We start from the raw sequence: 21,278 nt of genomic DNA, 5'->3' as shown, positions 1-21,278 counted from the left end.
TGCTACTTAAAAGAAAAATTTCAAATTTGATACTTTTACTCATGTTGAGACAGGTGTTACCCTTTGAGCCATGAGGGCTGCATTTCACAGGCAAACACTAATGCACTTGGTTTCTGCTTGTAAAAAAAACCACGTATGTGTTGAAGTCACATTTATACATGTATATGGTCAGTTAAATGCTTAACTGACCCTGTGTACATTTAATTACTGTAATTACATGCACTTCTATAACAAATTAAGGGCACACAAGTGTACGTGCCCAATTGCATGTACCTAGCTTTGAAAGGCTACGCCTCTATCTTCAGTACAGATAACATCAAAGACAAAAGTGTCACCCACTTGCTGAATCTTTTGACAGATGTTTCATATAATCCATCTCTCCCTCCTACACTAGTCACTTTGCATAGAGTATGTCTGCAAACAACAATAACTCCCTGAATTACTAGGGGGGAATATTATACATTCTTGTTTTCAAGGATCTGAGCTATACAGATAAGAATCTCAGTTCATTAATACTTACTGGCCTGTTTCCAGAAGTAGACACTTTGTGCCGACACATATCGGGTGCTATGTTTTTCCCGTGTTAACCTGCTAGTTCTCACCCTAACTTTGCTTCTTACCAAAGCTGGGTAATATACAAATCTGCAGCTGGTTTGCTAATATGTTCAAGAGTTAAATTTCTTTATTTAGTGAAAAGAAGTATTTCTAAAAAGCTTCTCAAAAGAAAGACATTATGCAGCAAACCAACCACTTGAACAGAGGGACTGTTCTCTTTAACTGAAACTAATTGAACCAGATTATATTCTCCACCATTTTAAAAAGAAAAAGTGTCAACAGCAATACTATTTCAAACATATTTATGGTACATTTGATGATTAAAAAGATTAATAAAGAAATGGGAACTTTCTTTGACAAGCTATGGTCACTAACTAAGATTCATAGTATAAAGTCACAAGTAGATTTAGCACATGCAATCAAGTTTCAAGAGTCTCCAGCAGCCTCCAGTAAAGACATTTCCTCTAATAAGATCCTGAAGATGTCTCTGGTAAAATCATAGTGCTGTATGAAGTTCAAATGTCCATTTCACTGATTTCTGTAAGAAAAATGCTTTCAGCTTCATTTCACACTATTTGGCACAGCCATAGAATCATAGAATATTAGGGTTGGAAGAGACCTCAGGAAGTCATCCAGTCCAATCCCCTGCTTAAAGCAGGACCAACACCAACTAAATCATCCCAGCCAGGGCTTTGTCAAACCAAGCTTTAAAAACCTCTAAGGATGGAGATTCCACCACCTCCCTAGGTAACCCATTCCACTGTTTCACCACCCTTCTATTGAAATAGTTTTCCTAATATCAAACCTAAACCTACCCCACTGCAACTTGAGACCATTGCTTTTTGTTCTGTCATCTGCCACCACTGAGAACAGCCTAGCTCTATCCTCTTTGGAACCTCCCTTCAGGTAGCTGAAGGCCGCTATCAAATCCCCCCTTACTCTTCTCTTCTGCAGACTAAATAACCTCAGCCTCTCCTTGTAAGTCATGTCCCCCAGCCCCCTAATAATTTTTGTTGCCCTCTTCTGGACTCTCTCTAATTTGTGTACATCCCTTCTGTAGTCAGGGGACCAAAACTTGACACAATACTCCAGATGTGGCCTCACCAGTGCCAAATAGAGGGAAATAACCATTTACCTCGATCTGATGGCAATGCTCCTAATACAGACCAATATGCTGTTGGCCTTCTTGGCAACAAGGGCACACTGCTGACTCATATCCAGCTTCTCGTCCACTGTAATGCCCAGGTCCTTTTCTGCAGAACTGCTGCTTAGCCAGTCGGTCCCCAGCCTGTAGCGATGCATGGGATTCTTCCTTCCTAAGTGCAGGACTCTGCACTTGACCTTATTGAACCTCATCAGATTTCTTTTAGCCCAATCCTCCAATTTGTCTAGGTCACTCTGGACCCTATCCCTACCCCCCAGCGTATCTACCTCTCCCCGCAGCCTAGTGTCATCTGTGAACTTGCTAAGGGTGCAATTCATCCCATCATCCAGACCATTAATAAAGATATTGAACAAAAGCAGCCCCAGGACCGACCTCTGGGGCACTCTGTTTGATACCGGCTGCCAACTAGACATCGAAATGTTGATCACTACCCATTGAGTCCAACGATCTAGCCAGCTTTCTATCCAGTTTATCGTCCACTTATCCAATCCATACTTATTTAACTTTCTGGCAAGATTACTGTAGGAGACCGTATCAAAAGCTTTGCTAAAGTCAAGATATATTACATCCACTGCTTTCCCCGTATCCACAGAGCCAGTTATCTCATCATAGAAGGCAATCAGGTTGGTCAGGCATGATTTGCCCTTGGTGAATCCATGTTGACTGTTCCTGATCACCTTCCTCTCCTCCAAGTGCTTCAAAATGGATTCCTTGAGGACCTGCTCCATAATTTTGCTGGGGACTGAAGTGAGGCTGACCAGTCTGTAGTTCCCTGGGTTCTCTTTCTTCCCTTTTAAAATATGGGCATTATATTTGCCTTTTTCCAATCGTCCGGCACCTCCCCCAATCACCATGAATTTTCAGAGATAATGGCCAATGTGGCTCTGGAATCACATCAGCCAACTCCCTCAGCACCCTTGGATGCATTCGAGCTGGATCTATGGATTTGTGCATGTACAGTTTTTCTAAATAGTCCTTAACCGCTTCTTTCACCACTGAGGGCTTCTCACCTCTTCCCCATACTGTGTTGCTCAGTGCAGCAGTCTGGGAGCTGACCTTGTCTGTGAAGATGGAGGGAAAAAAGGCATTGAGTACTTCACCTTTTTCCACATCTGTCACTACGTTGCCTCTGCAATTTAGTAAGGGTCCCACACTTTCCCTGACCACCTTCTTGTTGCTAACATACCTATAGAAACCCTTCTTGTTATCTTTCACTTCCCTTGCTAGCTGCAACTCCAATTGTGCTTTGGCCTTTCTGATTACACCCCTGCATGCTCGAGCAATATTTTTATACTCCTCCCTAGTCATCTGTCCAAATTTCCACTTCTTGTAAGCTTCCTTTTTGAGTTTAAGCTCACTGAAGATTTCACGGTTAAGCCAAGCTGGTCGCCTGCCATATTTGCTTTTCTTTCCGCACATCAGGATGGTTTGTTCCTGCGCCCTCAGTAAGGCTTCTTTAAAATACAGCCAGCTCTCCTGGACTCCTTTCCACCTTATATTAGCCCCTAGGGGATCCTGCCCCTCAGTTCCCTAAGGAAGTCTAAGTCTGCTTTTCTGAAGTCCAGGGTCCATATTTTGTTACTCTTTCTTCCTTTTGTCAGGATCCTGAACTCACTGCTGCCTAGGTTGCCACCCACTTCTACTTCCCCTACCAATTCTTCCCTGTTTGTAAGAAGCTTTCCCACCACCTCCTCCCATTTCACTATCTGAAAAATGTATCTGAAATTCCTGTTTTCACAATGAAAAAAAATGAAAAACATCACAGAAGTCCAAGTTTCAATACAAATCCATCATCCAATAAAAATGGACCCATTTCCTCTTGAAAATGGACCATAACTCGTTTTAAAAGTACACACAGATTTGTGAAATCTCTATGGCACACTGAGAGCACCCTCCATTTGAAAATATTCCATTTTCTTGATTCCCCATAGAAAGCCTCTATAGCACTTGGAAAAATGAATTTACCTTAGCACAAGTTTTGGCAGAAATGGGGCCATTTCCAAGTCAATAATAAAATTCAGGAGAAAAAAAAAACACAAATAGTTTTTCATTTTATAGGATTCTTCTGGCCTTATGTTCTAAAACACTCAGTGATATGTTTTAGAATAAAAATCCCTGCCTTTTATTTGGCTTAATTCAGGTAACTTCTCTTTTAGCAGAGCCCCAGAACAGGGTGATTTTTGCCAGTAATACCACAATTCTACCCAGAGCTACAAAAATTCAAATAGTCCAAACATGGACCAATATTACAATAGTTTTGAGGTATTTGGTTATTTTAGATGACAGAACCAATAAATAGAAAACATAGCTCAATGTGGATAAATGTATAATAATAAACCTACAAGCAATTAACTACATTTACATAGATAATGCTAAGAGAGACAAGTTGCAGAGTACTGACCAGGAATTCTTTTTTTCTAAACAGACTTGAAGCTGGCAGCCAATAGGAAAAAAACCCAGAAAACTCTCTCCTGGCATAATATATTAAAAATACAAAATATGAATCAAATGGTAGTTTAATCTGGCATATAGTAAGCATACATTGTCTAGAACACTGTGATGATATTTGCTCACCATTTCCTGGGAAGGTTAACATTTCTCCAGAGACAGGAAGTTTTAGGCAATTAGAGAGATTCCAGGTTCAATTAATATTTGTTATGACGAAAGGCTAACAAGTTTGTATTTAAACTGCAGTTATTGTTGCATCTAACGGTGTAGGAAACTCCTATGAGAACCCTGGCATGAGACATAACGGAACCTTTCAAGGTACGCACAGACTCCAGAACCTGTGAGCTGTCTGACAGGGACAAATACGTTTACAGCACTGACTGATCCACATTTCCAGGGAAAAACTGAATGCATACAGGTTTCAGAGTAGCAGCCGTGTTAGTCTGTATTCGCAAAAAAAAAAAAAGCTTATGGTCAAATAAATTGGTTAGTCTCTAAGGTGCCACAAATACTCCTTTTCTTTTTGAAAGCAAACAATACCTCAACAGGTAACAGAGGTGCAGATACAGGTCATTAGACCTAAGAACATACTGTTGCAGGCCATTTCACCCGCCATTTTCCCCTCCACCTGTTTATTTGAATCTCTGACTCATATTTGGCCTGCACATAAAGTGTGTACATTTCTTAGACATGTACCCTGGGGCCCAAAAAAGGGCTGAGGGAACAGCGAATCACAGTAAAGCCTGCAGCAACAAGTATACGTTAGTTTGACATTAATGTGCATTGTATGGATTTTTTGTCATCTGCCCAAAATGGAGCAGGAGTGTCAAGGCAAAGTCAATTTGCCACTATACTCTTGCAAGAATATCTGCATAAAGAAAAGGTCAAATAATCTGAAAGAACACCCAATAATGTATTCAGAGTTGAGTAGTTATGTGTGGCTAAACTAGCAAAACCTGCTATTTTCTATCTAGTTTGTCCACCATCTAATTTCAATAAGACATATTTTACTCAGATGCTTTATTGTTTTATGTGATTTTCTTCTTTGGTAGAAGATTAGGAGTGAAACTGGGTCCAGAAGAGGTATCCTGTGAAAGCAATGGTAGGAGGGATATTTGACAGGCAAACACCCCTCTAAAAATATAGAATACAATTCTCAAAAGCTTCTAAGCGCAAGTCAATGGGACTTTAGACTCTTAAATAATGAGGCACTTTAACCCACAGAAAAGAGTCTGTCTAGAGGGTAAGGGTAAGGTGTGCAGTAAGGGAGGCCCAAAACTAGATTCTTCTGTACTGGAAACAAAGGGAAAGGAGGCATGGGCTGTAAACATTAAGGTGTGACATTCCATTCCATTCAAAAACTATAACGGGACGTTACACTTTACATTTTCAAAAAATTGTACAAACTACTAAGTGATCCTCATAATGCCTCTTTGAGGTAATTACTATCCCTAGTATAATTTTTTTAGATGAGTCAAACAACTGGCACAAAGCAACATAAGTCACTAGCACAGCCAATTTTAGCTAATTGCTACTTGTTCTAGCGAGCAACTAAGTTTTTGGAACAGAGCACTAGCTGGATGGTGTTTCTGCTCCCTGAGACTACTGGTCCTTCAGCAGAGACCAAGAAAGATCATAGAGCAATTGAAGATTCTCAGTGGAGTCTATTGGAATTTCTTTTAGGGCAAATAATATAATAATACCACCTCCTTCTTACATAGCACTTTCCATCAGTAGATCTCAAAGCCCTTTACAAAGGAGGTAAGCAACATTATCCCTGTTTTACAGATAGGGAAATTGAGACACAGGGAGATGAAGTTGTTAGGGGAAAAGGGAATTAAAGGGGGGTATTAAAGGACCCCTGCTAATGATGGAAGTTCGGGTTATCCCTGACTTAGGGTCTGTCACTCTGGTCTCAGTGAAACAGAAGAGGGGCAAAATTAAAGGTGAACAAAAAAGTGAACAGTTTATTGTGTACAGGTAAGTAAAAGAAAAATACTCTGTGATTTGAAATCAAGGGCACGAAGCCCAAGCCCTCTAGCCCTTATAGATATTATGGACTAACAGTCAAGAAATCTATACTTTACAGACGAGACGTCAGTCATGGAGGGAGGGTCGTGTCTGACCCATTGCTTCAGCTCCAGTGTGATGGACAACCCAGACCTGGTGATGGTGATGTGCACAGGAGGAACATGAATCAAATCAGCTGTTGGACCAGAATCCCTCAATCTTAAATAAGTAGGGATGAGTGATGTGTTGCCTCTCGGAGACTGGTCACGATGACCAATGACTGACGTGGATACAGGCTGCCACCATGATGAACAGCACCTTATAGCCTGTGAGAGGAGCTTATATACTCTCTTGTCTCTGGGCAAAATTGCCAGATCACATGACCAATCTTTTCCCACCTTACAGAAAAAGGGCACCAAAAGCGCAACAAGAAGGGAGACCAACATGACTCCCAAACAACTTTACAGAATTGAAAATGGCGATTGTGAACACATTTTTAAAACGACACTATAACACAATATACAGTTAGAATACATAACAGTTTTCCCATTCAAAGTGATTTCCCCACGGTTGGTCAGCCAGCAGGCAAGTAGCTGAGCCAGCAAGAGAACCCAAGTTTACTGAGACCAGTCCAGCGCTCTATTCACTAGACCATACTGCATCAAATAAATACCAAACTGCTATCTTCTTCTCTCCCCTTCCTTCTGCTGTCCCCTTAATCCAATCCTGGCAGTATAGGCACAGTAGAGAATATGAGGTCAAACATTCGCATACAGTATTTATTTCCTGCAAAGCATTTCCTGAAAGAAAGTACAAAGATGTAAAGAAAAGCAAAGTGTACCAGCCACAAGTAGTTAGACTTGCAGTCAGCAAATTCACTAGTCTAGCTATAAGCCTCTAAGGGTACATCTATACAACAGAAAAAGACCCATGGTGAGTCTCAGAGCTCAGGTCAACTGACTCAGGCTTGTGCTGCAAGACTAAAAATAGCAGTGTATGATGAGGCTCAGGCTGGAGCCCAGGCTTGGAAAACTGGTGCGGGAAAAGGGTCTCAGGGCTCAAGCTACAGCCTGGTCTCCAAAACCCTCCTTCCTTGCCAGGTTTCCAAGCCTGAATGTCTACACTTTATTTTTAGCCCCAGAACATAAGCCCAGGCAGCTGACCTGAGCTCTGAGACTAGCTGCCTTAGGGTTTGGCTTGTTTTTGGTTTTTTGCTGCATATTCACCTAAGCCTGATTGTTTCTTTGCAACTTGTGTTGTCACTTACAATAGGGTAAAGTGGGTCTAACATGCTACCACTCTGCAGTAGTAATATTTTACACACACACACCCTTTTCACCTCCCCATAATCCCGAGAGCTGTTATCACTGTAACTGGGTTAAGCAACTGAAGACCTGGATCCTGCATAGTGGCCAGAGCCAACGTAGAAGTATAGGTGCCCCTAACCTACACTAGTAGAGTTGTAATGATTTCATTACCCCTCCACCGAAATAATACATGAATTTTAACCAAAACCCTTCACGCTGGCATGGCATGCGTCAACGATGCAAATAAACCCTGGCTCATTCTGTCACTTCCTCTGGCTCACCACTAGGTAGCAGCAGAGAGCTCCTTCCCCTGTGATCTTCGGGGCAAAAGGCTGTAGTACATAGGAATTTTGGGTCTGATTCTATCACATCTTTTGGAATATCCCCATTGTTAATAGATTCTAATGAAGAATTATGTTTCCAAAAGAAACCAAAAAACACTTAACAATATAATCTATGAGAAGAAAAGGGGGGAAAATACACAAAAAGACACAAGACTCATGACAATGCCCCCTTTTTTGTATGGATAATGCAGATAAAGTGATAAACAGTTGTTTTACTTAGCAATGTTTCAGAGGCTACCTGGCACCTTTCTGAAGCGGAGAATTTGTTAAATATTCAGCCTTCAAAAACTGTCATTAAACAATAAAAATATTTTAGTCCCATTTAAGTGAAAACTATTATAGCAGACAGAGCTTTACAGATGGCTTTAAAGGTAAGAAACACAGTTTTTAGCAGATGAGATTTTATAGTGACTCCAAGATCAGGAGAGTGAAATAATGCTTTACATTATTCATAATCCCTGTGGAAAAATTAAAAAAAGATGAATATGTTTTTACATTAAGATGATTATTTATACAATGTGCTAGGTGCTTTGCAAAACAAATAAAAGAGGCAGTCACTGCCCCGAGGAGTTTATGATCTAATTTTAAGATGATATACAAGTGAGAGCCACAAGACAATTCCAGGGCAGCGAGAGCAGATTAAGGGCTTGTCTACACTGCAGGCGATACAGCTGCACAGCTACGGAGCATAGCTATGCTGCTGTAGTGTAGATCCTTTCCACAGAGACAAGTGGCAGGGGATGGGGTTCCCATCGCTGAAGGAAATCCACCTCCCCAAGAGGCAGTAGCTAGACAGAAGAATGCTTCTGTCAGTCGACCTAGCCACACCTACACTGGGGAGTAGATCAACATAGCGACTGCACTTGGGGTGTGATTTTTTTCACATCTCGGAGAAACGTGGATACGTTACTCTAAATTTTAATTGTAGACCAGGCCTAGGGTTAAAATAGGAAGATTATACAGTTTCTTTGCACTGTTCATGCTTCTTGATATACTATATGAAATTATGTTACTTCTCTCTCATGCCTTGATCCCTTTCTCACTCACTCTCTCTATTTTATAGCATGCTATGGTGGGGAAGGTTTTGACTAATGTAATCTAGTGCTTGCACGTGGAAGATGTTAGTCTTTAGGAGACACTAGAATAGAGAGGGAAAGGGCCAAACAGAGAGGACTGGGAGGTGATTCTATGCATAGCGGGTAGCACTGAAGAAACCACAAAGAATAGGAAGAAGGGTATAAGGCAGCTCTGGCAGAACAAAGTCATGCACATTGGAAAACATAATACCAACTATACATCCAAAATCATGGGGTCTAACTTAGCTGTTACTACTCGAGAAAGAAATTTTGGAATCACTGTAGGCAGTTCTCTGAAAACCTCTGCTCAATGTGCAGCGGAAGTCAAAAAAGCTAACAGAATGTTAGGAACGATTAGGAAGGGGATAGATAATAAAACAGAAAATATCATGCCGCCACTATATAAATCCATGGTACACCCACAACTTGAATACTGCATGCAGTTCTGGTCACCCCAGCTCAAAAATATGTATATTTGAACTGGAAAAGGTACAGGGAAGGGCAATAAAAATTATTAATGGTAGGGAACAGCTTCCGTATGAGGGGGGATAAAAAAGACTGGGACTGTTCATCTTGGAAAAGAGACAACTAAGAGGGTATATGATAAAGATCTATAAAATTGTGAGTGGTCTGTAGAAAGTAAATAAGGAAGTGTTATCTACTCCTTCACATAACACAAGAACCAGGAGGGTTAAAACAAACAAAAGGAAGTACTCCTTCTCACAATGTACAGTCAACCTGGGGAACTCATTGACATGGGATATTGTGAAGGCCTAAACTACAAGGGGGGTAAAAAATGAGCTAGATAAGTTCATAAAGGATAGGTCCATCTAGGGCTATTCACCAAGATAGTCAGGAATGCAACCTCATGCTCTGAGTGCCCCAAGCCTCCGACTGCAAGAAGCTGAGACTGGACAACAGGGGATGGATCACTTGATGGCTACGTGTTCTGACCGTTCCCTCTGAAGCATCTGGCATTGGCCACTATCAGAAGACAGGATACTGGGATAGATGACCATTAGTCTGACCCAGTATGGCCTTTCTTATGTGCAGAGAGACTTAAGACTGACATAGCTCAGTCGGGACGCAGCTACCAAAGGAGATGGATGCATTCTCCCCACTGCAGACACAGGAGGCTGCAGAAGATTTCAGTTACCCTGAGGACTTACCCAAGCTACCAGACCCAACCAATGCTGAAGAGCTGCTAGGATTGCCACTGGCAATATACCCCGAGGAGACAGAGGATGATTCTGGGGGTAAGGTACACCTTGATGGGACAGGAGGAAGGAGCCCAGGGATAGGTGATTGTAGTCTGGCTGCAGGGGTATCCAAAATGTGGTTAGTGTGTTGTAGTGGGATTCCTCACTGACCCAGTGGCAGACCACTCTGCCACTGTTAGGGCCTTGGGCTGGGATGCAGTGGACTTGGGCAGGCCTCGTCCCCCTGTCACTCCAACCCTGGGGTGGCAGTACTCCCCCTCTTCAAGTCAAGAAGCCTGTGCTTGTCTGTCTCCCTCCCACCAGAGCTAGGAGAACAGATTGTACCTGAGTGCCTCACTCCTGGCCGGAGCCCCCTAGACTATGTTGGGTGCTCACCCCTGCCTGAGGGCTGGAACCAAGACTGTGTTTGGTACCTGCCCTGTCCGAGGGCATGGGTTCCCTGCTTGAGGACTGGGCTTTAGATTGGTGCTCTGCCCTGTCTGAGGGCTTGGGTCCCTGAACCACTCCCTGCTCTACCCCGTTGGACGGATCGAGTACCAAGACTGCTAACTTCCCCATTATCTTAGACTGTCCTTACAGGGGCATGACAGCAAAGAGATGTGTATTCCCTCAGAGACTGACAGTGAGGGAGGGCCACACAGGCCTACAGTTACCAAGATGTGAAGTGTGTTTTGACAGAGAGAAAAGAAAAGGAGGACTGGATGGTCAAAAATGTTTATAAGAAGAAATAATAAAAGTTTATCACAGCCTTCATGTGTCATGAGACATCAAAAGACTCCCCCAACTCTGTAAACCTGATTGATGGGGAGGATGATCATGTTATCCACAGCAATGCAGAGGATGGGAGGGGGAAGAATTATTGATTTTTACTATTTTGATCTTGCCTCTGAATATCTATATAGGATGGTGTGCCAGATGCGTGGGACTTGACAGAGGGAGACTGGTCAGGAGGAAAGAGGTAGATTTGTGAGTCATTGGCATACGATGGTAATTGAATCCATGTGAGCTAACTATGTCAAACATTGTATTAATCTGTACCTTTCTGAAGTGTCCATATATTCTGAACATGCAGAGTTTACAAGTCCAGTGTGTACACTTAACGAGCTTGTTTTTCAGCTCTGTGCAATCCTACTTACAGAAAAACTTACAGAAATAAAGATGCCTAGAATCAACTTATCAGAAAGGAATCAAATTGTCTTTGTGATCCCAGATATCTAGGAGTTTCAAGATGTGAGTTATTATAATTCCAGTTTTGTCACATATTTAATGTATGGAGCTGGGTAACTCATTGATGCTGTCTGCTTGAAATATGACCATTTGTATAATTGATATTACCACTGTAATACAATTGCAACAAATCTTGTACAAAAGTATATCATAAGGGGTCAATGGAGAAGTTATGATTTGGTAAATAAGATTATCCTGTTTAAATCCATGTATCACCACAGTATCTGAAGTTATGAATATTGGCTATGTACCTATATCTCAAATGTGCTTGTTCCTAGGTAACTCCCACAAGGTAGTTTACATCCAGTCTAGCCAGACCATTGTGAATGAACTATTTCAAGGTTGATGGCCCATTAAGGACACTTCACTATAACAACTGGCCATAGAAGAAACTCATCCTGCCTAGTAAGCCTTCCTGTGGATGTCTCAGCATGGATATGAGCAATGGCTGCCTCGGAGAGTCAAAGCATGTAAGGACATATGATGCTCATGTGACCCTTGACTCCATATCAGATCAGTAACTTCTCCTTTCCACAAACAGAGGCTGTGAGATGTGGTTTGAACCAGTATATTTTCAGGCACATTGTAAAAGGTATAGAAGACCTCTGAGATGTCTCCATTTGGCCTCTTTCCTGCCCTGTTTCTCTGGACTCTGGATTTACAACTAAAAGTAGCATATTAATCGAAGAACTTTCCAGTCTTTTGGAAGTTACCAGAGAGACTTTACAAGCCAGCAGTCTATACCCTCACTGCTACAAACCTGATATGAGAACTTTGCAATTGTTGTATGTATATGATCTATTAATCATTTAACTCTCTTCTTCCTTTCTTTTATTAATAAACATTTTGTTTTGGTCACTAAAGGATTGGCATTATCGTGCTTATTAGGTAACATCAGAGTTATATATTGACCTGGCTAAGTGGCTGATTTCTTGGGATTAGAAGGCCCCTAGATATGATGAAATTGGTTTTCAACTAACTACTCAGAGTCCAAGGGCTGGAATGCCTAAGGAGACTACATCTCTGACTTCTCGTTAACCAGTGTGGTGAGACAGAAGTTTACTTTTGTTACTGGCTTGGTTTAATCTAATGATAGAATAACCACCAGTTTGGGGTGAGTCTGCCCTATTTCTCAGTTTGTCCTGAATCTGGTATTCTCCACTGTGACCCACCGAGGCATGGTGATAACTCAGTTTCTCTTTCCCCATTTCACCATTTCTAAAAATGGGGAAAATGACAATTCTCTCTCGCACAGGACTGTTGTCATACTAAATTCACTAGTGTTTGTAAAGCAGTTTGAAATACTGGTACTCATGTATAGAGTAATATAGAAGTGCAAAGCATATATATTGGTACAGTGTTCTAACTGGTGAGGTAATTTAGTATTGATTCAGAGTAGGGATGGACAAACTGGTTCATTTGAAAAAAACAGCTCACATCTTAGCAATATATATTTTACAATTTGGATCTGTATGTGTAACTTATCCCACCGCACACCCACCCTTACAATCAACAGTCCTTCCCTCTCTCTATAGGTTTCCTAGCCTTTCTGCTGTTTTCCACCATCGCATCACTTATTAGTGATCACAACATAGGCTTTACGAGACGAGACTTCCAGACTGTTCTTTTTTTCCTTTCAGATCTCACAGGCAGTATGGTTGGGCACTGAGAAACACATAACAGAGCTCGTGGCTTTAAGCAATAAGACCCAGAGAACATGAAATAGGGATACGTAATGAGTCACAGCACAATTACTGGTGATTATATTGGGCCTCACAATGGGATCAAAGTTGGGGGAAGGAGAGGGAGAGCATAAATCTGGGAGAAGTAACAGGGAATGACAGAGTTGATGCAGGACTGGGGGGCTTGTGAAAGTTATAGGAACTGAGCATGAGACACTGAGAAGCTGAGCAATAGAGCCGTGAAAGGAAGGAAAGGATTAGAAGACCTCACTAACTGCAGACAGACAACCAAATCTTTGGTGCTTATCTCAACTCAACTTTTTGATGTGCTCCTGTCAAGGTTCCTTCCCCACTCTGAACTCTAGGGTACAGATGTGGGGACCTGCATGAAAAACCTCCTAAGCTTATCTTTACCAGCTTAGGTCAAAACTTCCCCAAGGTACAAAATATTCCACCCTTTGTCCTTGGATTGGCCACTACCACCACCAAACTAATACTGGTTACTGGGGAAGAGCTGTTTGGAAAAGTCTTTCCCCCCAAAATAATTCCCAAAACCTTGCACCCCACTTCCTGGACAAGGTTTGGTAAAAAGCCTCACCAATTTGCCCTAGGTGACTACGGACCCAGACCCTTGGATCTTAAGAACAATGAACAATCCTCCCAACACTTGCACCCCCCATTTCCTGGGAAATGTTGGATAAAAAGCCTCACCAATATGCATAGGTGACCACAGACCCAAACCCTTAGATCTGAGAACAACGAAAAAGCATTCCGTTTTCTTACAAGAAGACTTTTAATAGAAATAGAAGTAAAGAAATCAGCTCTGTAAAATCAGGATGGTAGATACCTTATAGGGTAATTAGATTCAAAACAGAGAATCCCTCTAGGCAAAACCTTAAGTTACAAAAAAGATACACAGACAGAAATAGTTATTCTATTCAGCACAATTCTTTTCTCAGCCATTTAAAGAAATCATAAACTAACACATACCTAGCTAGATTACTTACTAAAAGTTCTAAGACTCCATTCCTGGTCTATCCCTGGCAGAAACAGCATATAGACAGACACACAGACCCTTTGTTTCTCTCCCTCCTCCCAGCTTTTGAAAGTATCTTGTCTCCTCATTGGTCATTTTGGTCAGGTGCCAGCGAGGTTACCTTTAGCTTCTTAACCCTTTACAGGTGAGAGGAGTTTTACTCTGGCCAGGAGGGATTTTAAAGCGGTTTACCCTTCCCTTTATATTTATGACAGCTCCCATCTCTAATTCTTAGTGGGGAGAAGAGGCCAATGAAAAGAAACACAAAGAATTTCTAAGAATTCGTTGACAGACAAGCAGATATCCTACTCATTTTAACTGCATTAATATATCAAGTGAAATGTATAATAAGTACCTAAGTAATATTAATGCTCACAGCAAACAGAATTTTAAATTAATAAACATTACTATATTAATTTACTTCTCATTGTGTAATAGTAAAAGTGTTGATGTTTCATGTACATAAAATGCCATGTCATGGTGTGACAGAGCAATCCGCCACTAAGAAAAAGAATGGACAAAGGTGGGGGCCACTGAACAATTAACCCAAAAGGATATTCCCTAAATACCATATATCAAACCCCTTTTCATTCTGTTGCCCATTGCATTAGAGAAAGAGATAAACCCACTCTTTCAGCCTGGGGAGAATAATTTCCTTATTTCAGGAGGAAGTACTAGAGAAGCATGTACTGCCTATGCAGTGCCGAGATAGGCTAGCTTGGAATCATGTGAGGGCTTCTTGGATTGAAGCACATCTACAACTTCACACAGTGGCAGAAATACCAAGCTGCAAGTCCCCTATTGAGATGTAGGATGGTTCTTGCAGTTTCTCTTACATTTGTTCCATTTCTCTGTTTTCCTTTTCTTCTAGCATCTTGTTGTTTCATGGGGACTTAGTGTCACTACCCCCATTCATCCAGCCATCCAGAATGAGCTACTTTTACACACACACACACAAAAGTAACAAAGAAAAATTTGGGTAGAGAGCAATTCACTGAAACCTCAAGAGGATCTCAAGCCAGCCAGTTTCTGCATAGCTCTTAAGCAGGAACTGGTTCTTGGGCCCAAATCCTCAAAAGGTATTTAGGTATCTAATTCCCTTTTGAAATCAGACCTAAACCCCAGGACTAGATGCCTCACTCTCAGTTTTAGGTATGACTGTGATCCATACAACGCCCACTCAGCTGGCACCTAACCCTATAAATGCCTAAATTTACTTGGTGCCTAAATTTCCACTGTAAAAAGTTCCCTAGTCATCTATGTTTCTGCCTCTGAACATTCACAATATTTCTTCATGCTAGGCATCTTGACACCTATCACCTGCCTAAGCTCCATTATTATGACACTGCTGCTATAGTTGTCCTCCCTGATAACCTTCAACCTAATAATTAGACCACTCACATGGGATGTGGGGGACCATGGTTCAATTCCCCCTTACACCTCCTGAGAAGGGATTTTAACAGGGGTCTCCCATTTCTTATGTGAATGCCCTAGCCACTAGACTATGGGATATTCTTATGGGACTCTCAAATTCTCTTTGAAGCTGTTCAATTTTAATTAAATAACTAAATATTAATTGGGTGAGAGGAGGAGTGAGAATCACTCTACAGTGCAGTGGCTAAGGCACTCGCCTGAAGGGTAGGAGACCCTTCTTCACATCCTTTCTCCTCATCAGGCAGAGGGGGTGGGAATTAAACTGCGGTCTCTCACACCTGGGTGATTGCTCTAAAGGTTATGATGAAGGCCTCTCTTCCTCCTCCCCTTGTGCATCCTGACAATTTTGTGAGGCAAATGGCTAACTCCAAACTCATTCTTGCAAGAAACAGCTTAGGAACCAAAGTCACCAGTCTCCAGAAGAGGGGCTCCTGGCTGTGGATCTCAAGTAGAGATAGGCATCTACCTGCAACACAGACTTAGGCGCTGAATTTCATGAAAGCCATAGGGTTTAGGACAACTCTTCTTGTCAGCATCTGCCATTAACTAGTTTAGACTTAGGGTGGAACCCAATCTTTGGTACCTATTTCTCCCTATGCATTGTATAGGGAGCCTAGGCACCTAATGCGGGCTTTGTGGAAGCCATTGTTATTCCACTGATTTTCTAGGCTCCTCAAGGTTAGGCATTGCAATGCTCAGTGCTGGAACACCTAAGTCCCTTTATGGATCTGGGGAAGGTGCTTAAATACCTTTGGGCCTTGATAAGGAGCACCATCCCAGTCCTGGAAGGGGATATGTTCTGGAAGGCCACATGGAACCATATTGCCTTCAAAGATCAGATGTGTAAGGGACCACCTGCATGGATCCATTTGCAGGATCAGGACCTAATTATTAGCTGAACTTGTTTATGCTGATTTAATCCTTTTAACATTTTTAAATAAAAATTCAACATTTTAAAATTAAAACATCCAGAGAGGCCTCCATCCTTCCTCTTTACACTGACATAAGATGAGTCTACACATCCAAGGGAACCACTTTTCAGCCACTGTGTAATGTGGTGAATTTCAATATATGTGCATATTTACAAAATAGTCAGTATCACTTTCCTTTCCATAATATTTACAAACCAATTTCAATCTTCATACTTTGACCCTTTTATCAAACCTCAGCTAATTTTTATGCTTCCCAGAGAAATTTAGGATTGCTTAATCATCATTTATTTGTACTGCATTAGAACCCACAGGCTAATGTAACTGAGACAAGCACACAGATTTCATTTGGGATTGGGACACCATAGTATTAGGCATGATAAAAATACTTATGAGAGATTTCCTGCTTCAGAATTGGTTACAGTTTAAACAGAGAAAGAGGAGCGGGAACAGAAGCACAGAGAAAAGAAGTGAATTGCCTAAAATCACACAGCAAGTTAGGGCCACAGCTGGCTCCTAGTCCAGTGCACTACACAATAGACCATGATGTTGCTCAGGTAGTGCACATTTTTTCCCCCATGAACTTTCACGTGTAACTGTCACCAGTTCATTTTGTTTAATTTCCTTTCAACATCTCAAAATATAACTTGACATATTTTTGAGGGCTCAAACTTTTTCCACAGATATTTTTGTTAAATTAACTTCTAATTCAAAATGTCATGCTTTTGCACTTCGTGAATTCAAAATGTCATACACAAGTACCATGGCAGCAGACTGTGGAAATCTTGGCGTGTGGAGAGAAGACAGGAAGCAATACAGTAACAGATGCTCACACATATTTAAAGTCTATTGTATACACAGAAAGACATGCAGCAGGCCAGGCTGGGACAGAGATGGCCAAGGTTCTTTAATGGAACCCCACAAGGCCAATTTTAAAGTCATAAATTGGTGCGGGGGGGGGGTTAGAATTTTACCATAAGCTTCATTGTCAGATATACTGGGTGTCCAAGGGGACCAGTCAGTGTTTTCATAACTGCTGTCTGTCTTATCCTCGCGGTCAGAATTTCTCGTCTCCAAATGGTGACCAGTTTTGGTAGAAAATGAAGGATTAGTGTTGATTCTTACTGCCAAATCAATTGATATTGCACGGATTCACTGTGGAGATTAGAATTTGATCTTACTGCCATCGAAGGCAATAGTAGTTTTACCATTCACATAGACGGAGTCCAAGGATTGTGTAGCAGTCTCACCTCATTCTCCTCCTTCCCTCACTACCTTGGAAGATCAAGCATCCTAGAACTGCTGGAATAGCTCCTTGGAAACTGTTGGCCCCGAAGCTGATCTGTGTTGTGCCTGGGACTGGTCCAGTGCTGAAGTGGCCCTGGGAATAGAGGAATGCATAAGTGGTTTAAATTCACTTTTGGGGACTACCTGTCCTGAGCTGTGCTGAACTGGTTTGTGACATGGTGCTGGCTCCTCCTCCTTGTTTCCAGCTCCTAAACAGCATTAAAAAGGACAGATGCAGGATACTTTCCTAATATTTCTTTTTCATTTACACAGTTACCTAGTTGTCACAGGGATGTTATGAGAGGAGCTGATCCCAGGGACAATCTCTCTAATAAGAAGTGGTCTACACTGTTAAAAAGCTTGAGAATCCCTCTTATAAATGGTTTAGTAACCCAAGTAAAGACATTTATTTTTAATGTGATTTTAACCTGACTGAGCATCTTTAAGCATTAACTTTTTCCAGTGAATATTTTGTACTAGGAATGACTCATATCAGCACCCAAAACCTAAGGTAGCTTCTAAGTCTGGTTCAGCACTGCCTAGAGTGACTGTAAGACTTAGTACTTTTGCCTTTAAATGCAACCTCTGTGGTATCAGAGAACAATAATGCATGTAGACAACAAGTGATGACATTCCTCTCCTTGGGGCACTGCACTCAACCCCACGCTTGAAACAATATTTCACAAAATGTAGAGGAAATAAAAAGAGAAAGGAAAAGGGACAGCAGCAATTGACCTATATAAAAGTGGCCCTGAAAGTTGCCTGGAAAGCAGAGAAAGCCTCACAAAAGAAAAGAGGTCATACAGAAGAGGAGAGAGAGGAAAAGCATTCCATTCTAAGGATCATATTTTTTTTCTTGACATCAAAATTTAGTAATTAACCAAACCGTTAATCTACACAATACAAGCCTGATGCTGCAACAGTTGCTATCAAGAGAAGTGCTTATTACCATGAGTGTGGTCTGTGCCATTGAGGGCTGACTTTATCACACAGTCTGGAAGGGCTTTGTTGGTATACACAGCTAGTTAGAACCAGACACAGAACAACGTGAACTCTTGCAAGCACCTTAAGCACTGGCTGATCACGGACTACAACAAGCAGATCAGTTCTTCTATTTTTGACTTGAGTGTGACTCTTCCTAGCAGTAAGCAATGATTGGCAATAAGAGTTTGCAGCAGGAGGCTCTAAAGCCAACAGTAGAGGAAGATTCAAGTCACTGATTCTGAAACTCAATATTGGGGTGTTCTGGACTGCTACTTGCTAGACTCCAAAAAATATTATAAGATTCCAAAATTTTGATGACACAAATGAAAATGGGAATTATGACAGGTAAGGCAAATAAATAGGCAGAATCTCCCAGGACTCTCTAGGCTCAGGCCAGCCTCTTAAAATGGCTGCTGCATGTCTATGTTTCTGGCCAAACCCCTGACCTTGGGTTAAGTGCCATTCACAAAATTTAAAAAAAACAACACACAGTTGAGGGATCATCTTAAAAGTAAAAACACTTTCAAGGTTTACATAAGCACATGGCTAGTTACATCCACCTGGTATTCGCTTACATTAATTAAATATACACTAATGTATATGGACTTTTAATGGAAAAATCTGGCTGATTACTCAAAAATTAGAGACAGGGCTCAGCTGAAAACTGGGGGAAAAGATTTCAAAAAAGATTTCAAACACGTCAGAGTCTGGGGTGTTTGGACTTAAGGTTATAGTTTGACCCATGCCAGAGATAAGGAAGAGACAGGGTTCAGTTATAATGAATAAAAATTGGATTTTCTAGCAAGGCCTCTGGGCAAAGCCAGACCCTGTAGATCTCAGGCAGAGAAGCACAGCCTGTTGTCTTGTGTCACCACACACAGTCTCCTTTTAATTCCGTCCTGGTAAACAGAATAATGGAAGGGACTTCTGACTACTTTATGGGAATCATCTACAAAATTTGGATTTAGATTCAGATACAGCTTCTAAATCACCACTTCTCCCACTAAAGCTCAGAAGGGGGTTACATCTGGAGTTTGAGCCTCGCCCCCATCACTAAAACAAAAGTTTTGTGAGGCACAATCTGGTTTTCACTCCAAATTTGTTCAATTTTTTAAAACTATTTTAAGGGCTTTTTTAATACTTAGACATTTTCTGCACTTGTGCCCAAGTTAAAAAAAAATGCAGGAAGGAAACAGAGTATTGAGAGATGATCTCCTGCAATTCCATACAAAACACTGCAGGACCATGAAGAGGAGAATAAATAATTAGACACGGGAGGGGAAGAACAAAAAACAACATACCTTTGATGATATGTTTCTTAAGTTTATGGCAAAACCTGCTCCTTGAGGTTTATTAGACTCTAATCATTTTTCTTGAAAGATTAGTAGCAATTATCATTATGGTTCAAGCATTTAACTGTGACTGCTGCAATAAATCTTATTAAAATAACTGAAACATACTTTTTTTGCATGTGGCAACCTGTCTCTGAATCACAACCATCTGTACATAGTTATTGCCTGGTGCACACAGATGGCAGTAAAACAACTATAAAGCTATACCATTCTTTAATCATAAGTTCTAACAGTACTAAACAAAGTGAAATTTGAGTCAGACCATTAGCATTTGAAAGACTATATGATCACTATAATTAACAAATACACTTCAGTATCCTGTTATAAAATGTTTTATTGGTTTCTGACTGAAAAAAAAAAAAACATTTGCACTGGGCAACCCCCTGTTTTGATCTTTGACAGCTCAATTAAAAAAAAAATCATATATTAACAATGGAATAGCAGTCTTCACGTTTTTAGACTGCAAAATTCCTTTATGGATTTAAAGTGACAGTGGAAGGTAGCAGAATAATTTATTCCCTCTTGCTCAAGGCACAGAATCATGAATGCTCCAGGTCAGTAACTGCAGGGCTACACTAAACCCCTGTCACTCCAAATCAGTTACAAAGTGAGCATCTGTACTCTGCTTAGCCTTCAAGGGGGAAAAAATGTCCACATTACTTACAAATGCTGGGCCTCTTAATGTGAGGAGTTCTAAATGAAGCCCATATGCAGGTCACTTAATGTCTTTCTTCCAGGTGATACTAGATATTGATCTAGTAGATCCAGTACAGTTCTATTGGATAGAAACCGACAATGTGTTTCTATCTAAGTCTCATTTTATTTTATTGCATTTTGGGGTTGGAAGAAAAACATGAGTTTATGTCCATTACTGTCAACTTATTCAGCTTCTAAATTTCAGATTCACTTGATAAAGGTTTTGAAAGCTCTAAATAAATCACCACCACCCAGGTCTAATTCTTACAGATAGAGGAGGTGGAAGTCATCCAAAGCACAAGTACTACATTTAATACTGTACTAATATTTTCATACCAAATTAGTCAGGACGTTTTTCCTCTGGTAGTGCATTTATCAGCAGCTACTTTAAGGCACAGTCTTGCGAAATGGTGGGCTCCCTCAACTCCCACTGACTTTAATGGGAATTGAGGACACAAAGCTTCTCTCATGACCAAGACCCTAGTTTATTCCTGAACAAAGACTGAAGCTTAAAGTAGTTCCATGA

Source organism: Lepidochelys kempii, chromosome 5 (genome assembly GCF_965140265.1).
Source record: "Lepidochelys kempii isolate rLepKem1 chromosome 5, rLepKem1.hap2, whole genome shotgun sequence".
Lineage (NCBI taxonomy): Eukaryota > Metazoa > Chordata > Testudines > Cheloniidae > Lepidochelys > Lepidochelys kempii.
This window is presented reverse-complemented; position numbering follows the sequence as displayed.